The following is a 13818-nucleotide window of genomic DNA, read 5'->3' as shown; positions in this document are numbered from 1 at the left end:
TGTGGTGACATCTGAGGGGGGTATATAACCTAAGGCAGCTAACTCTAGCGTCAGTCTTTGAGCTCTTCAATTGTTTTTTTTTTTCAATGGTGAAAACGCGATACAAATTCATTCAGTAGTTTTTGCGTGATGAAGTACTGAACAAACAAACACACAGACAGACAGAAACTCTGAAAACTTTTTTTGTCTCCATAGCTTATTAACAGTCCCTAGAAGCATATTTCCAAGAAATAAATTGCTTTGGAGGTGGATGATTCACCTCCGAAGAAATTATCTGAAATTATGTTCTGTTGGACATACCTAGATCTGCTGTAATACAGAAACAGTTACACTACATATGTCATGATATGTACAAATAATGTAAATACTTACACACTATGATAGCATAGATTTTTTTTTACAGTTTTAGTAGTATATTCTACTGTATAGCTACATACTGTTTATGCACAATATAATAATGTAATCTAAAGTGCCATATACACAAGAGAATATTGTCTGAACACTCATTAATTAATGTCACATTTTCAATATAAAATGTAATTAAATATAAACACAAATACACAATACAAATAGAAATTAAATTGAATTAAATACAAACATCTGTTGTTTTCTCTTTTTAGAACTCAAATGGGAATCTTCTTTCCTGCATTAGTCTAAATGGAAATGTCAATTAAGTATTGCAAATAGATGGATGTGACTTTTTATAATATAGCTCCACATTTATGATTTAAGTATTATCAGCTGTAGAGGTCAAGATGCAATCAGCTAATCAAAAATGGCTAAATAATTCTGCTGATAGAAAATAGGTCCTGTAGCTAAGCAATTTATTAACCTGGGTGAGAGAAAATAGGATTTTGGTACTTACCAGGTAAATCCTTTTCTTTGAATCCATAGGGGTCACTGGAGTTACTCTTGGGATATGAACGGGCGTTAGCAGGGATATGCACAAATAATTATTTAAATTAGTAGCCCTTATAACCCCTCCATGCGCCATATCCCTCAGTGTTTTTTTTTACTGAGCCAAATAAGAGCGATAGAGAGAAGGTACAATGAACTACATAAAACATTATAACATAACGGACAACAAAAGAGTTGACACATAACATAACGAACAACGATAAAGTTGATATTACAATAGCTAATTAACTCTTAGCCTTGCACCAGTCAGAGAAAATGTGGTAACATAAACTCTACTGAACTGAACACAACCCAGGTCAAACTGCTCTGGGCGGGCGTCCAGTGACCCCTATGGATTCAAAGAAAAGGATTTACCTGGTAAGTACCAAAATCCTATTTTCTTTTTCATCCTCTAGGGGGTCACTGCAGTTACTCTTGGGAGCTAACAAAGTTATCTCCTTGGGCGGGAGAGATATTTGGCCCCTGTAACACAAGACGGCCAAAGCTTGATGCTGATGTCGCAAACGTATCAAACTTATAAAAGCGGACAAACGTCTGTACTGACAACCATGTGGCCACCCGACAAAGCTGTGTCGTAGAAGCGCCACTACTTGCTGCCCATGACGTTCCGCTGAACGAGTGGAATGAGCCGAAATTGATGCTGGTGGTTGTTGACCAGCATGAAAGTACGCCTGACCTATGGTCAACTTAATCCATCTGGCCAAGGTCTGCCTGGAAGCCGCCTGACCCATCTTGACTGTATCATATAGGACAAACAAAGTGTCCGCATTACGTACTGTTGAAGTTCAGGCAATGTAGATGCAAAGAGCACGTACAACATCTAAAGTAACTGGAGTCCCTGCATCCTCTGATAACACAGGGACTACAATTGGTTGGTTGATGTGAAAAGAAGATACCACCTTAGGTAGGAAAGCGGGATTCGTACGAAGTTCCGCTCTATCATCATGAAACACTAGATACGGTGGTTTGCATGACAAAGCACCCAATTCTGAAACTCGCCTTGCTGAAGCTAAGGCCAAAAGAAAAACTGTTTTCCAGGTGAGAAACTTAATATCTACCTTCTGTAAAGGTTCAAAAACTGAGGACTGTACAAAATCTAAAACCAGATTTAAGTCCCATGGTGCTACAGGTGGTATAAATGGAGGTTGAACTCTGAGAACACCTTGCAGAAAAGTGTGAACTGTTGGCAAACGAGCGAACCGTCTTTGAAAGTAAATTGATAATGCAGAAACCTGCACCTTTAGTGTAGACAACCGAAGTCCTGCATCTAAACCTGACTGTAAAAATAGCAAAAGACGGGATAGCTTGAAAGCTAATGTCGGAAAATTCCGGAGTCCACACCAGTTTATATAAGCACGCCAAATTCTGTGGTAATGAGCTGCTGTAACTGGCTTCCTAGCACATAACATGGTAGGTATAACTGTTTCTGGAATGCCCCTTCATCTCAAGGTAGCGATTTCAACAGCCACCCCGTCAAATGTAGTCATGCTAAATTGGGGTATAGGAATGGACCCTGCAATAGCAGGTCTGGACGTAACGGGAGAGTCCATGGTTTGTCTATGAGAAGATCTTGAAGATCCGAGAACCATGCTCTCCGAGGCCAATGACTCATTTGTCACTAGTATTACTGTCGTGGACTCTTGTTTGATCTGCTTTAGCAACCGGGGTAGCAGCGGTAATGGTGGAAACAGATACACAAGGCTGTATGGCCACGTGATTGAAAGACCATCCACTGCAACTGCCCTTGGATCTCTTGTTCTGGACACATACTGGGGTAATTGATGATTTTAGAGAGAAGCCATGAGATCGACTTGTGGGAACCCCCAACGCTGGACTAACATCTGCAACACTTCTGGATTTAATGTCAATTCTCCTGGATGGAAATCCTGATGTCTGAGATAATGCGCTTCCCAGTTGTCCACTCCTGGAATGAAGATTGCCAATAATATCACCCGGTGACCCTCGGCCCAATTCAGGATTTGAGCAACCTCTCGCATGACCATGCGACTGCGAGTCCCTCCTTGTTTGTTGATGTATGCGACTGCCATTGCATTGTCTGACTGAACCTGTACAGACTGACTGTGGAGCATGCGAACTGCCTTATGTAATGCATTGTAAATGGCCCTGAGTTCTAGGACATTTATTGATAGTAACTTTTCTTGGTCTGACCAGAGACCATGAAATTGACAATCTAGGACCACTGCTCCCCAACCTCTGTGACTTGCGTCTATCGTCAGGGTAATCCATTTCCAGACTCCGAACCTTCTTCCCGCGGAGAGATTGCGTACCTGGAGCCACCAGAGTAGTGATATTCTGGCTCTTGGAGACAACCGCACCAACTGATGGATCTGAAGATTCGAGCCAGCCCACTGTGCGAGAAGATCCAGCTGAAAAGGCCGTGAGTGAAATCTTCCGAATTGGAGCGCTTTGAAAGATGCCACCATCTTCCCCAATAGTCGAACGCACAAGAGCACCAAAACCTTCCGAGGTTTGAACACGCATTGTACCAACCGACAAATGCTCTGAATCTTTTGTTCTGGTAGGAAAATTCGTTGATCCACCGTATCGAAAATCATTCCTAAGAACTGAAGTCTTTGAGACGGAATTAGGCTTGATTTTTTGAAATTGATAATCCAACCATGCTGAATTAGTACATTGTATGTTAGTAAGGCATGTTGAAGGAGTTCCTGTTGAGAGGGGGCTTTGATGAGCAGATCGTCCAAGTACAGAACTATTGTCACGCCCAGAGCTCTGAGATGAGATATCATCACAGACATCACCTTTGTAAAAATCCGAGGTGCTGACGAGAGGCAAAACGGTAGAGCCTGAAACTGATAATGGTTTTCCTGTACTGCAAACCTTAAGTACGCTTGATGCGGTGGCCAAATTGGAATGTGTAATGCATGTTTTAGATCCAACGAAATAATGAATTCCTGTTGTTCCAGACCAGCAATCACAGACCTCAGGGATTCCATCTTGAATCTGTAGTAAGTGACGTACTGATTGAGACCTTTCAGGTTCAATATGGGTCTGACCGAGCCATCCGGCTTTGGTACTACAAACAGACTGGAACAATAACCCTGGCCCTGTTGGTGGACTGCAACTGGAACTAAAACTGCTGAATCTACGAGAGACTAAATCGCGATTTGTAGTACTGCTTTTTTTCCTATGGACATAGGTAGACTTGTCTTGAAAAACCGCACTGGTGGAAGACAATCGAACTCTATCTTGTAACCTTTGAACACTAAATTGCGGATCCACCCCTCTGTGGATGTATGAGACCACACCAGGTGAAACAATTGAAGGCGTGCTCCCACAACTGGGGACCCGAGATGGGCTGGCAATCCGACATGCCACCGGTTTGTCAGTGGTCTTAGTGTCTTGACGACGGCTAGTGGTTTGCTGAAATCCACGTCCCCTACCACGTCTACTCTGAACGGTTGTTCCTCTAGCCCGGCTTTGAAAGGGCTGAGGTCTAAAAGATTTGAATGCTGGACCAGCGTATTTCCGTTTAGGTACCTGTGTAGGCAATGGAAGGAAAACCGACTTCCCTCCAGTGGCCTGAGAAATCCATTTGTCCAGTTCAGGACCAAACAACATTTCCCCAGCATAAGGTAATGCTTCTATACCACATTTAGACTCTGCCTCTGCCTGCCAAGCACGAAGCCAGAGTGCATGTCGAGTTGCTACTAAAGAAGCTGAAATGCGAGAGCCAACTCGCCCGACATCCATAGAAGCTGTACCTAAGTACTCAGCTGATTCACAAATGTGATCCGCCAGAAGACTAAGCTGGTCGAAAGGAACATCTTGCTGTAGGCCTAACTTGAGCAATGTTGCCCAAGCAACAACCACTTTATTAACCCAAACACCCACCAGAGCGGGTCTAAGCAATACTCCTATTGCTGTATACATAGATTTTAGCATAGCTTCCAGTTTGCGCTCCGACAGGTCTCTAAGCGTTGTAGCCGAAGACACTGGAATAGTTAACTTTTTAGAAAGTTTAGACACCGAAGAATCCACAGCCGGTGGGTTCTCCCATCTGGCTGTCATAGATTCTGGAAACAGGTAAGTAGACAGGAACCGCCTAGGTACAGAAAATCGTTTATCCGGATTCTGCCAGGCCTCAGTTAACTGCCTATTAATGGACTCAGAATATGGAAAACACACCAGAGTTCTCTGTTTCTTGGGAAACAATACTTCGTCATTTGAAAGATGTTCTTCAGATTCTGTAAAATTTAGAACCTGACGTACCGCCCTGATGAGATTATAAATGGCCGGGCTATCAGAAACTTCACTATCTGACTCCGGTGCCTCTCCAATTTCCTCTTGTTCCTGAATAATCAAGTCTGACATATCTTCAGAATACAATACAGGCGAAAGTGGGAAGTTATAAGATAAATGATAATTATCTTTCAGCCTAGAGCTAGTCCTGGACACTTGTAACCTCTGCAAAGTCCTGGACTTTCCATGAACCCTTCTGGTAATTCAGGCTGTAAAACTCTAGCCTCAGATCTAATAGCCTCTCATTCCTGTCGCGCAGCAGCTAACTCGGACTGTAAACCCGTCATAACCTCCGTTTGCATAGCCCAAGGAGGATTAGGATTAGCAGTCGTGGTTGTAACAGCAAGACACTCTGTACAAGTGGTAGAGCCCTCAGGTAACACATTTTCACAGACCGTGCATATAAGCTGTTTTTTTAGTTTTAGCCTTAAATTTGCTCATTATGTGACAGACAGACACTTTAGACACAAGACAATTTTACCCGCCTCAGTAAAAAATATGTAAAAAAATAATAATTTTTCTTTATACGTATAAATCTATGTACAGAACCCTACTAACACCCTTGCTTCACAGGAAGAGTGTAGTAGTTGCTCCTAAAAAACAAACAAACAAAAACCAGGAGGTAACAAAACGTTATCCTACCCTGAAAATACATAGACCTATAGTGATATTAGTATTTATATATACATATAACACCAGACTACACAGAAATAATAACGACTCAGGCAGCTGCCTGACCTCTACTGTGTATGCGGATCTCCCCTTCTCCTCCTGTATGTCAGATCGCAGCAGCCGTGATTCTGCTGCGGTCAGGATATGCACTCTTTCTATCTCCTGTCTGCCGTGATGCTGCAGGTATCTCTGTGGCCACGGAGCTCTGCTGGCAGCGAAAGAATCGTGGTAGGAGAGAGTGCTGCCATCTGCACGACCGCTGACAGTGAGGAGAGGGGCTCTTACATGCGGTATGTCTAGTAACACCAGAGTCTTTACTAAGTATACATACAACTGCGGGCGGCAGCATGAGCTGACCGCCCCCTCAGCGATATAAAAGTAAATGAGCGGTGGACGAATAAACTGCCTTACCGCTCCATACCTGATTCACGTGGAGCTCCAGACAGGGTTTCTTCTTCAAACTCTAACTCCTTTGCAGCAGCTGCCGCACCCAGTGAAGTCTATGACGGGGCTTTTCTTAATAAGCACCGTCCAGCTTATCCTGCAGCCCAACTGCACCTTGTGGAGGCTATGACAGGGCTTTTGTAATAAGACCTGTCCAGCTCCATCTACAGCCTTAGGCTGCAATCAGCTTCCTGCTGAATGTGATCTATGGCAGTGCTCTTCCATCTGAGCCCTGACAAGCCAGCAGCTGCAATGCAGCAACTAACATCCCAGACCCAAACTTTTGAATAAACCAGGAAAGAATGTAGTAAAAAATGTAAAATAAAATGAAAAAGTAAAAATAAAAATATCTGTGGAACCCTTCCACATCTGCTTCTATTCCTTGCCAATGAGCAAAAAAAAAAACACTGAGGGATAGTAGGCATGGAGGGGTTATAAGGGCAGGGCCGAAACTAGGATTTACGGCGCCTGGGGCACGGCAGTAAGTTAGCGCCCCCCCCCCGAAAAAAATAAAAACATTATATATATATATATAAAATTAAGGTGATGAAAGTAAAAAATAGAAAAAAAAATACACTAAAATAGAATAAAAAACATTATATGCTCTATAATATCCCTCAGACAAGCAGACCCCAGTAAAACACACAGTATGTATATATATATATATATATATATATATATATATATGTGTGTATATATATATATATATATATATATATGTGTGTGTGTGTGTATATATATATATACATACACAAACACATACATACATACATACATACATACACACACATATACATACATACACACACGTTTATTCATATGATCTGTAGTTGTAACAGCATTATAAAGTAATATATACTGTATAATCTTAAATAACTACTGTAGTTTAAATGAGCTTCCGGGGGTTAACACCAGAGTGAGGGAGTGTGTGTGTATGTTTTACCTCCAGTCCTCTCACTCTTTAGTCAGACGGAGGTGAAGGGTGCTGGGCTGCTGTAATCAATCACTGCTGGTGTCTGTCAGCGACTCAGCGGCAGCGCTGAATGCAGGGCAGCGTGGGGCTGGAGAAAGCTCTGCATCCCGACAGTCACAGCCAGGGCGGGCGGCAGCGGCGGCCATATCTCTGCAGGGTGAGTGAAATGCCTCATGGGATTTGTAGTCTCTCTGTTACAGCTCCAAGTATAACCAGTAACAGACTTGACTACAAATCCCATGGTCCTCCACTTCCTCCTTTTGCTGTATCAGACGTAGCAGGATCCCAGCGCCCTATCCAATCCCGCGCCCGGGTCACATGCCCCCCTAGCCCCCCCCTAGTTTCGGCCCTGATAAGGGCTACTAATTTCAATAATTAATTGTGCATATCCCTGCTAACGCCCATTCATATCCCAAGAGTAACTTCAGTGACCCCCAGAGGATGAAAAAGAAAGCACAGGCACCTCCCCCGTCCTTTTTCTCCTGACCTGGAACAAAAATATAGTTTTACTATCTTAAATGAGTGGTCTGTCCTCTGTTCACTGCGCTGAGACAGACTGGGTGGTATGCTCATTTCTTCTTCCAAACTGAACTTCAATATACTGTAGGGGAGAATGCTATAGATGGTTAAGTGTTCTCATGTGGGGAAAAACAATTCTTACAACTCATGCTAATGCTCAGACGGTCTACCACGATAGTGCAATATTGCAAGTCAGCTAATGTTATTCAAGGGAGTGTGCTTATAAAAGGGGCAAATGGAAACAATATCATATAAGGGCATATATTTAATACATTTAAATAATTTAAGCCACCTGCTCCCCATATATGTTTAATGAATTTGTCCACTTGCCCCCCTTATACTGTATAATATATATAATTAATGTATGCCACCTGTCCCCTTTTATAATGTTTAATTCATTTGTGCCATCTGCCCCCTAATATAATATATTTAGTCAATTTATGCTACCTACACCTTATATAATATAGTTTTAAATTTGTGCTACATGCCTTCAGCCCCTCCTACCTTAACTTACCTTGATTCTCCCCTGTTCTGTCCTAATATCATCTTCTATTTTAGGGTCACCTATCTGTGGGGGCTCCTCACCATCTGCAATGCTCTTCTTCATTTTATTGTTGGTCAGAGATATGAGTCCCCATGGTGTCTCTTATTTCTGTCCCCATCACCTGTCTGTTCTTTCTATCCCTCTACCTCCCCATCTCTTGTCTCTGTGTCCCTCTCCTCCAATCTGTCTGTCTTTTATCTATGTCTCCCTCAAACACCCCATACTGTTTCTCATCTATTTACCCCTCATCCCCCTCCCTGCATCCTTCTCTATCATCTCTGCCTCCCTCAACTCCCCAAGTCCCCATTTTATTTCTGTCCACTTACACTCCCTGTTCCTCATTGTCTTTCTTTGTTCCCCTCATCCCCCTGTTTCTCTCCTCTCTCATCTATGTCTGAGCCGCCCTCCTTCTCCTCCCTGTCAGTCTGTCATCTCTGTCTCCAATCTCCTCTTGGGGAACTAGGTGGTGCAAGGTGATGACAATGTTAGGACAGGCTTGAAAAGCTGGAAACCTTGGGTCATTTACGTCTCTCTCCCCTCTTATCTCTCCTCTGATTGGGAAGCTCTGTGCTATCCTGCACACATTCTGGCTGCCTTGTTCTTCCTTCTGCTGTGGCACAAGAGGTAGAGCCAGTTATGTCAGTGTGCTCCAGCCAGGGGGTCCCCTTGACAGAGGGGGACCTGGGGTACAGTGTCTCCTGCACCCCCTTTCCTTAATCTAGCTTTGTTTTCACCAATAATTCACCTTTACAAAATAGTAAAAAGCAGGATTCTATGGTTAGGTTTTAACAAAAAATCTGACCTTGAAATAAAAAATGCATTATTTTTTAAATGTTCACTGTCCTGATTTAAAGGCTTACTATGTGTAGAAAAAAAAGATAGCCAACAAGGCATACAGTACCATTTGTAAACTAGACAAACCTACTACACTAAATGAGGGTCCCCTTTTATATTTGACACAAGATGGGGGATATACAGTACAGGCTATAGATCTAACACATTTATGAAAAAAAATATTTTTTGTGCACTGTTTCAGTTATTGCCTGATAATCATCAGTCAATAAATACTAAGGGGGCACATTGTTTGCAAGAGGAAACTCCCTTCTTTCAAAACAGGATGCCCCATGTCAGTGACGTCAGTGAATGGCTGAAGAGGCACTGGCTAGAGCCAGAGTTAAACACAATATATGAAAATATGCAGTATGCTGGAAAATTGCAGAATTTTGATCAGAGATGTGCAGAAAAGGTAGACACTGCCTCACCTGTCATAAACATTTTACTTCTGAGTTTTGACAATAAAAATGATTAGAATAATACAAAGAAGATATTTATAACATATACTTTGCATGTTTCACCTACATTTTTTATAGCCAAACTCTGGTATATACTACAGTATGACAGGAAAGGCTCTGCCTCACCTGCCTCCCCTCACTGCACATCACTGCCCTATGTGTTTGTGGGCCAGTATTTGACAGATAGTCACAACGTGCCCTTCTCTAATCTTTGGAAACAAATTTTTTTCCATAGAGCAGGGTAATATTATCTGGTGATCACAGGCCCAATCCTTTTAAAAACATTTATTTACACACAAACACTGTAAACATACATTGAGTTCTGTAAGTGAAGCTTATCTAAACAACAGCACCAAGATAGCAGTGCCAGATGGAGCCAACCAACACGAAAACTAATGAGCTATACTTGAACACGTTTCATCTAGTATTCTGCACTTCATCAGAAAGATATACTCCTGATGAAGTCCAGAATACTGAAAGTGTTTTTGCCAACAAATGGAAATATGTTTTTTTGGGCAAAAATGGGGGCTAATAAAATAGCTTGAAAAATTGGCATAAAAAAATATTGCAAATTCCTGTTTTTTGCGCCCAAAAATTCTGGATTAATTGGGTACCCCCCAGTGGCTAATCATTGACTGGACCAGAGCTTAGTAGCCCACTCATCCTTTTCTGCTGCCATGTATGGCAGGATATTATTTTGCAAGAAAAAAGGTTTCCTTCAAAAACTGTTTAATGTGTTTTTATAAATCATGTGCTAATGTTCCCATATGATTAAAATAGATAATCCCAAAAGGTAGAATTATTATACTTTGATGTACAGTATGCATAGTAATTCATGTGTAATATTATTGCTTAAATGCAGGCCAAAGAAAAATAACACATCATGGTTTAATTTACTTGTAAAGGTTAAGTTCCCTTAACCATTGTGACAAATCAGGAAGTGTTAAAGTGTTCTGTTCATTTTGACACATTATCTTAAAGAGTTCGATTGCTGATACTTCTGGGACAATGTTATTTTCTTGGTTCCTTCAACACACATAGACCAAATTAAATGTCACATTCCATCAAGTTTACAGAGTTAACTTATGCTTACAAAGAGAAAGTGTAAGAATAAATTGCTCTCCCAGTATTTCATTTGACAAGGTTTGGTCATCAGTTTTCAATTGGATAATGTACTGTCATCCAACAAGACAGTGAGAATGTAAAATAGCTTCTAATGATTCTGACTTGAAGTTAAAACCTTCAGTGTTCTTCCTTTTTTCGTTTAAAATCAGTTTGTTCAGTCAGATCAACCAGAAAAAAAGCATTTAAATCAGTTTCAGGAGCATCAAAGCCTACTTCCATCTGTCATTTGAGAGATTGTGATCTGACACGCTAATAACCCATGTATGATTCATGTTCCTAACTTATAAGTATGCATCTGCTGCACTGATTTCCAATACCTTATTTATAACAGATATTGTAAGTACTAGAGCCGTACATTTAAAAAAAAACCAATAGTAATTATGCTCCTTTCATAAACAATTCAAAACTATCATTCTGTGGCCTAGTGTATTCCAGATGTCCAGTACAAACATCGGTATCAAGGCATTTGCTGCAGATATACAATACTGCTTATTGTATCCGGCAAAATACTCAGAATGATTTGTTTCACTGTCATGCATTTCGAAAACACATTGATTACAAAAATCTGTTATTTCCTGTTTATTATTCATCTACATCCATGAAATTTCAGTTAATTTTATGCAAAGTGTTAAGAAAATACTGGTTTACATGCAGAATTTGGAAAAAATATATATTTGAGAACAACTGCAATTTATCTTGCTACACTCATCAGACTTCTCCATGATACCATTACTAAAAATATAAAGCAACAGGAAAAAGATTATGGTCTAAAAAGCAAACACAAAACTTTCAGAAATATGTTCTTTTAGAAACTCTGGTTTTATATATCATGGACACAAAAGATTTTCATTCATTGCTGACTGTTTAACAAGGACAATGAGAGACTTTCTGCTGCTGAAGACCCAGATTTGAAATCCTGTATTAGCTCCTTGTTACCTTTGACAGGTAAATTTGTCTTTTTGGATCCAAGGCACAGAATAACTAGATGCTCAGTGGTGTCTGAAGTATTCTGAGCATGGTTGTAGTATGAGTGGCCGGCGAGCGGGATCCTGGTGCCCAGCATAACGGCACCAGGATCAAGACTGCCGGCATGCCGGCAGCGGGGCTTGCACAAATGAGCCCCTTGTGGGCTTGCTATGCTCGCCACTCCTCGGGCATGGTGGCACACTAAGCGTTCCACGCTATTTATTCTCCCTCCAGGGGGGTTGTGGACCCCCAAGAGGGAGAATAGTTGTCGGTATGCCAGGTGTCGGTATTCCGGCACCTGTGTACTGAGCGCTGGGATCCCAAGAGCCGGCATACTGAATACCACCCCTGAGCACAACCTTGCAGTATGATTGTATGAACTAATAGTTCTGTAGTCCTATAAGAGCATAGACATTTATGTATTTCACTGTTTATAGCTACATTACTATTGTTTTTTTTTACATTTTAACAATTTTCTGTGAATTTCAGTGTGAATTTTAGTGCTGGCTAATCACTATTTGAGGAGTTCAAGGAATAAAAAAAATGCAAGTGAAATTGTATTAAAAACTAAAGTTAAACACATCTACATTATTAACATTTCATGCCTCTAAAATATATTATTAAATTACTTGTTATTGAACTAGTAATACATTTTGTGTAAGTAACTGAAACCTGAGCTAATGATGTATTTTACTGTAAGAAACAAACTATTACCCCTTTCAGATGAAAAAGCAGGTCACACCCGGAATTTTGTATACGGGTCCACCCGAATACAATCCAGCTGAGCCCTCTTTCAGACAGGCGACTGAACCCAGTTTATTGCCAGGTTGGCGACGTCACCGCACACAGGTGCATTTAGTGACAGCTTCACGGGGGGCTACAGAGAACGATCGCCCCCATAACTAGGGTGGTTAATCCTGAGATTGTAATTGGCTGGATCCCAGGATTTTCGGCTAAAATCATTGGGATTAGTCAATGTGTGCATGCAATTTTTTTTTTTTGTAAATATAAAATGGTGGGCAGCACTGAGCACTTGCAGCAGGTGGCTCAGATGCTGCACGACTGCCCCTGCCCCCTGGCTGTGCACAACATGACGTGATGTCAGGCATCATGCTGCACAGGCCCAATACCAGCTGCACCTTCCCACACCAGCACCAGCACTACGCTTAAGGCCAAACAGAGGAGCACTGTGTGCTGCTTGGTGGGGAGTTAGCCATGGAAATAGGAGCACACAAGCAGAGGCCAATACTAGATGGAGATATACAGTATATATATATTTGGACTAAGAGTTGGGGGAGAGAGAGATAAAGGACTGAGGGGTGGAAGGAGGATGGTGAGCAGACACTGAATCCTGCTGCTGCCTGCCAATGCCAGCACCAACGCAATCCCGGGATCCTGGGATTCCGGCATTGAGCATTTTTCAATCCCAGGATTGAAAAACGGCCAGAGATTGGCCTCCCTACCCATAACATAGATGAACAGCCACGGCCACTTATACCGCTTTCACATCGCAAACCCAGGTTTGACCTGGCTTTTGAACCTGGGTCCGACCTGGGTCCAGGCAGTCTCAGACCCTTTCACATTGCAGTTTCAACCCAGGTTATTCCCGGGTTGGTGCCTTTCACACTGAACCCAGGTTACCCATGTTAAACACTGTGATGTGATTTAAAATGGACTTTTCTGGCTCACATTGATGAGGTTTCAAAGGAAATAAAAGGAGGGGCTGGGGGCTGCTCTGAGCAGACACATACACAGCCAATCAGCAGTTTTTTCTGAGACCTGGGTTGAATATCCCGGGTCAGAGGCTTTCACACTGCACAACGACCCGGGTCTGAACCATGTTTAACCATTTTTTTTAACCCGGGTGGAAATGCAGGGTTGCTCGACTCGGGATATTCACTTTGGTGCTTTCACACTGCACCTCGGCCCGGGTTGACCCGGCAACAACCCGGTAATAATATGGGTTATTTTGGCAATGTGAAAGGGGTGTTACTAATTCTGTAGCTCCGAGCAATCAGCAGCAGCGCTGTTAGCTTGTTGCTACTGTGGGTAACATTCCTGGGATCAGAAGCGCGTCTGTCCTT

General features: G+C 42.0%; 1 long non-coding RNA gene across 1 annotated transcript in view; it reads right to left on the bottom strand.

Annotated features, from left to right (window-relative positions):
* LOC134935384 (uncharacterized) overlaps positions 1-6515 on the bottom strand; it is a 55476-nt gene extending 48961 nt beyond the window's left edge. Inside the window, exon 1 of the long non-coding RNA XR_010180102.1 lies at positions 6293-6515. This is a non-coding gene — a long non-coding RNA (uncharacterized LOC134935384). The remainder of the gene's footprint in view (positions 1-6292) is intronic.
* Positions 6516-13818: the final 7303 nt, after the last annotated feature.

This window comes from Pseudophryne corroboree, chromosome 6 (assembly GCF_028390025.1).
Source record: "Pseudophryne corroboree isolate aPseCor3 chromosome 6, aPseCor3.hap2, whole genome shotgun sequence".
Lineage (NCBI taxonomy): Eukaryota > Metazoa > Chordata > Amphibia > Anura > Myobatrachidae > Pseudophryne > Pseudophryne corroboree.
The sequence above is the reverse complement of the archived record's forward strand: the minus strand, read 5'-3'. Positions and strand labels throughout refer to the sequence as shown.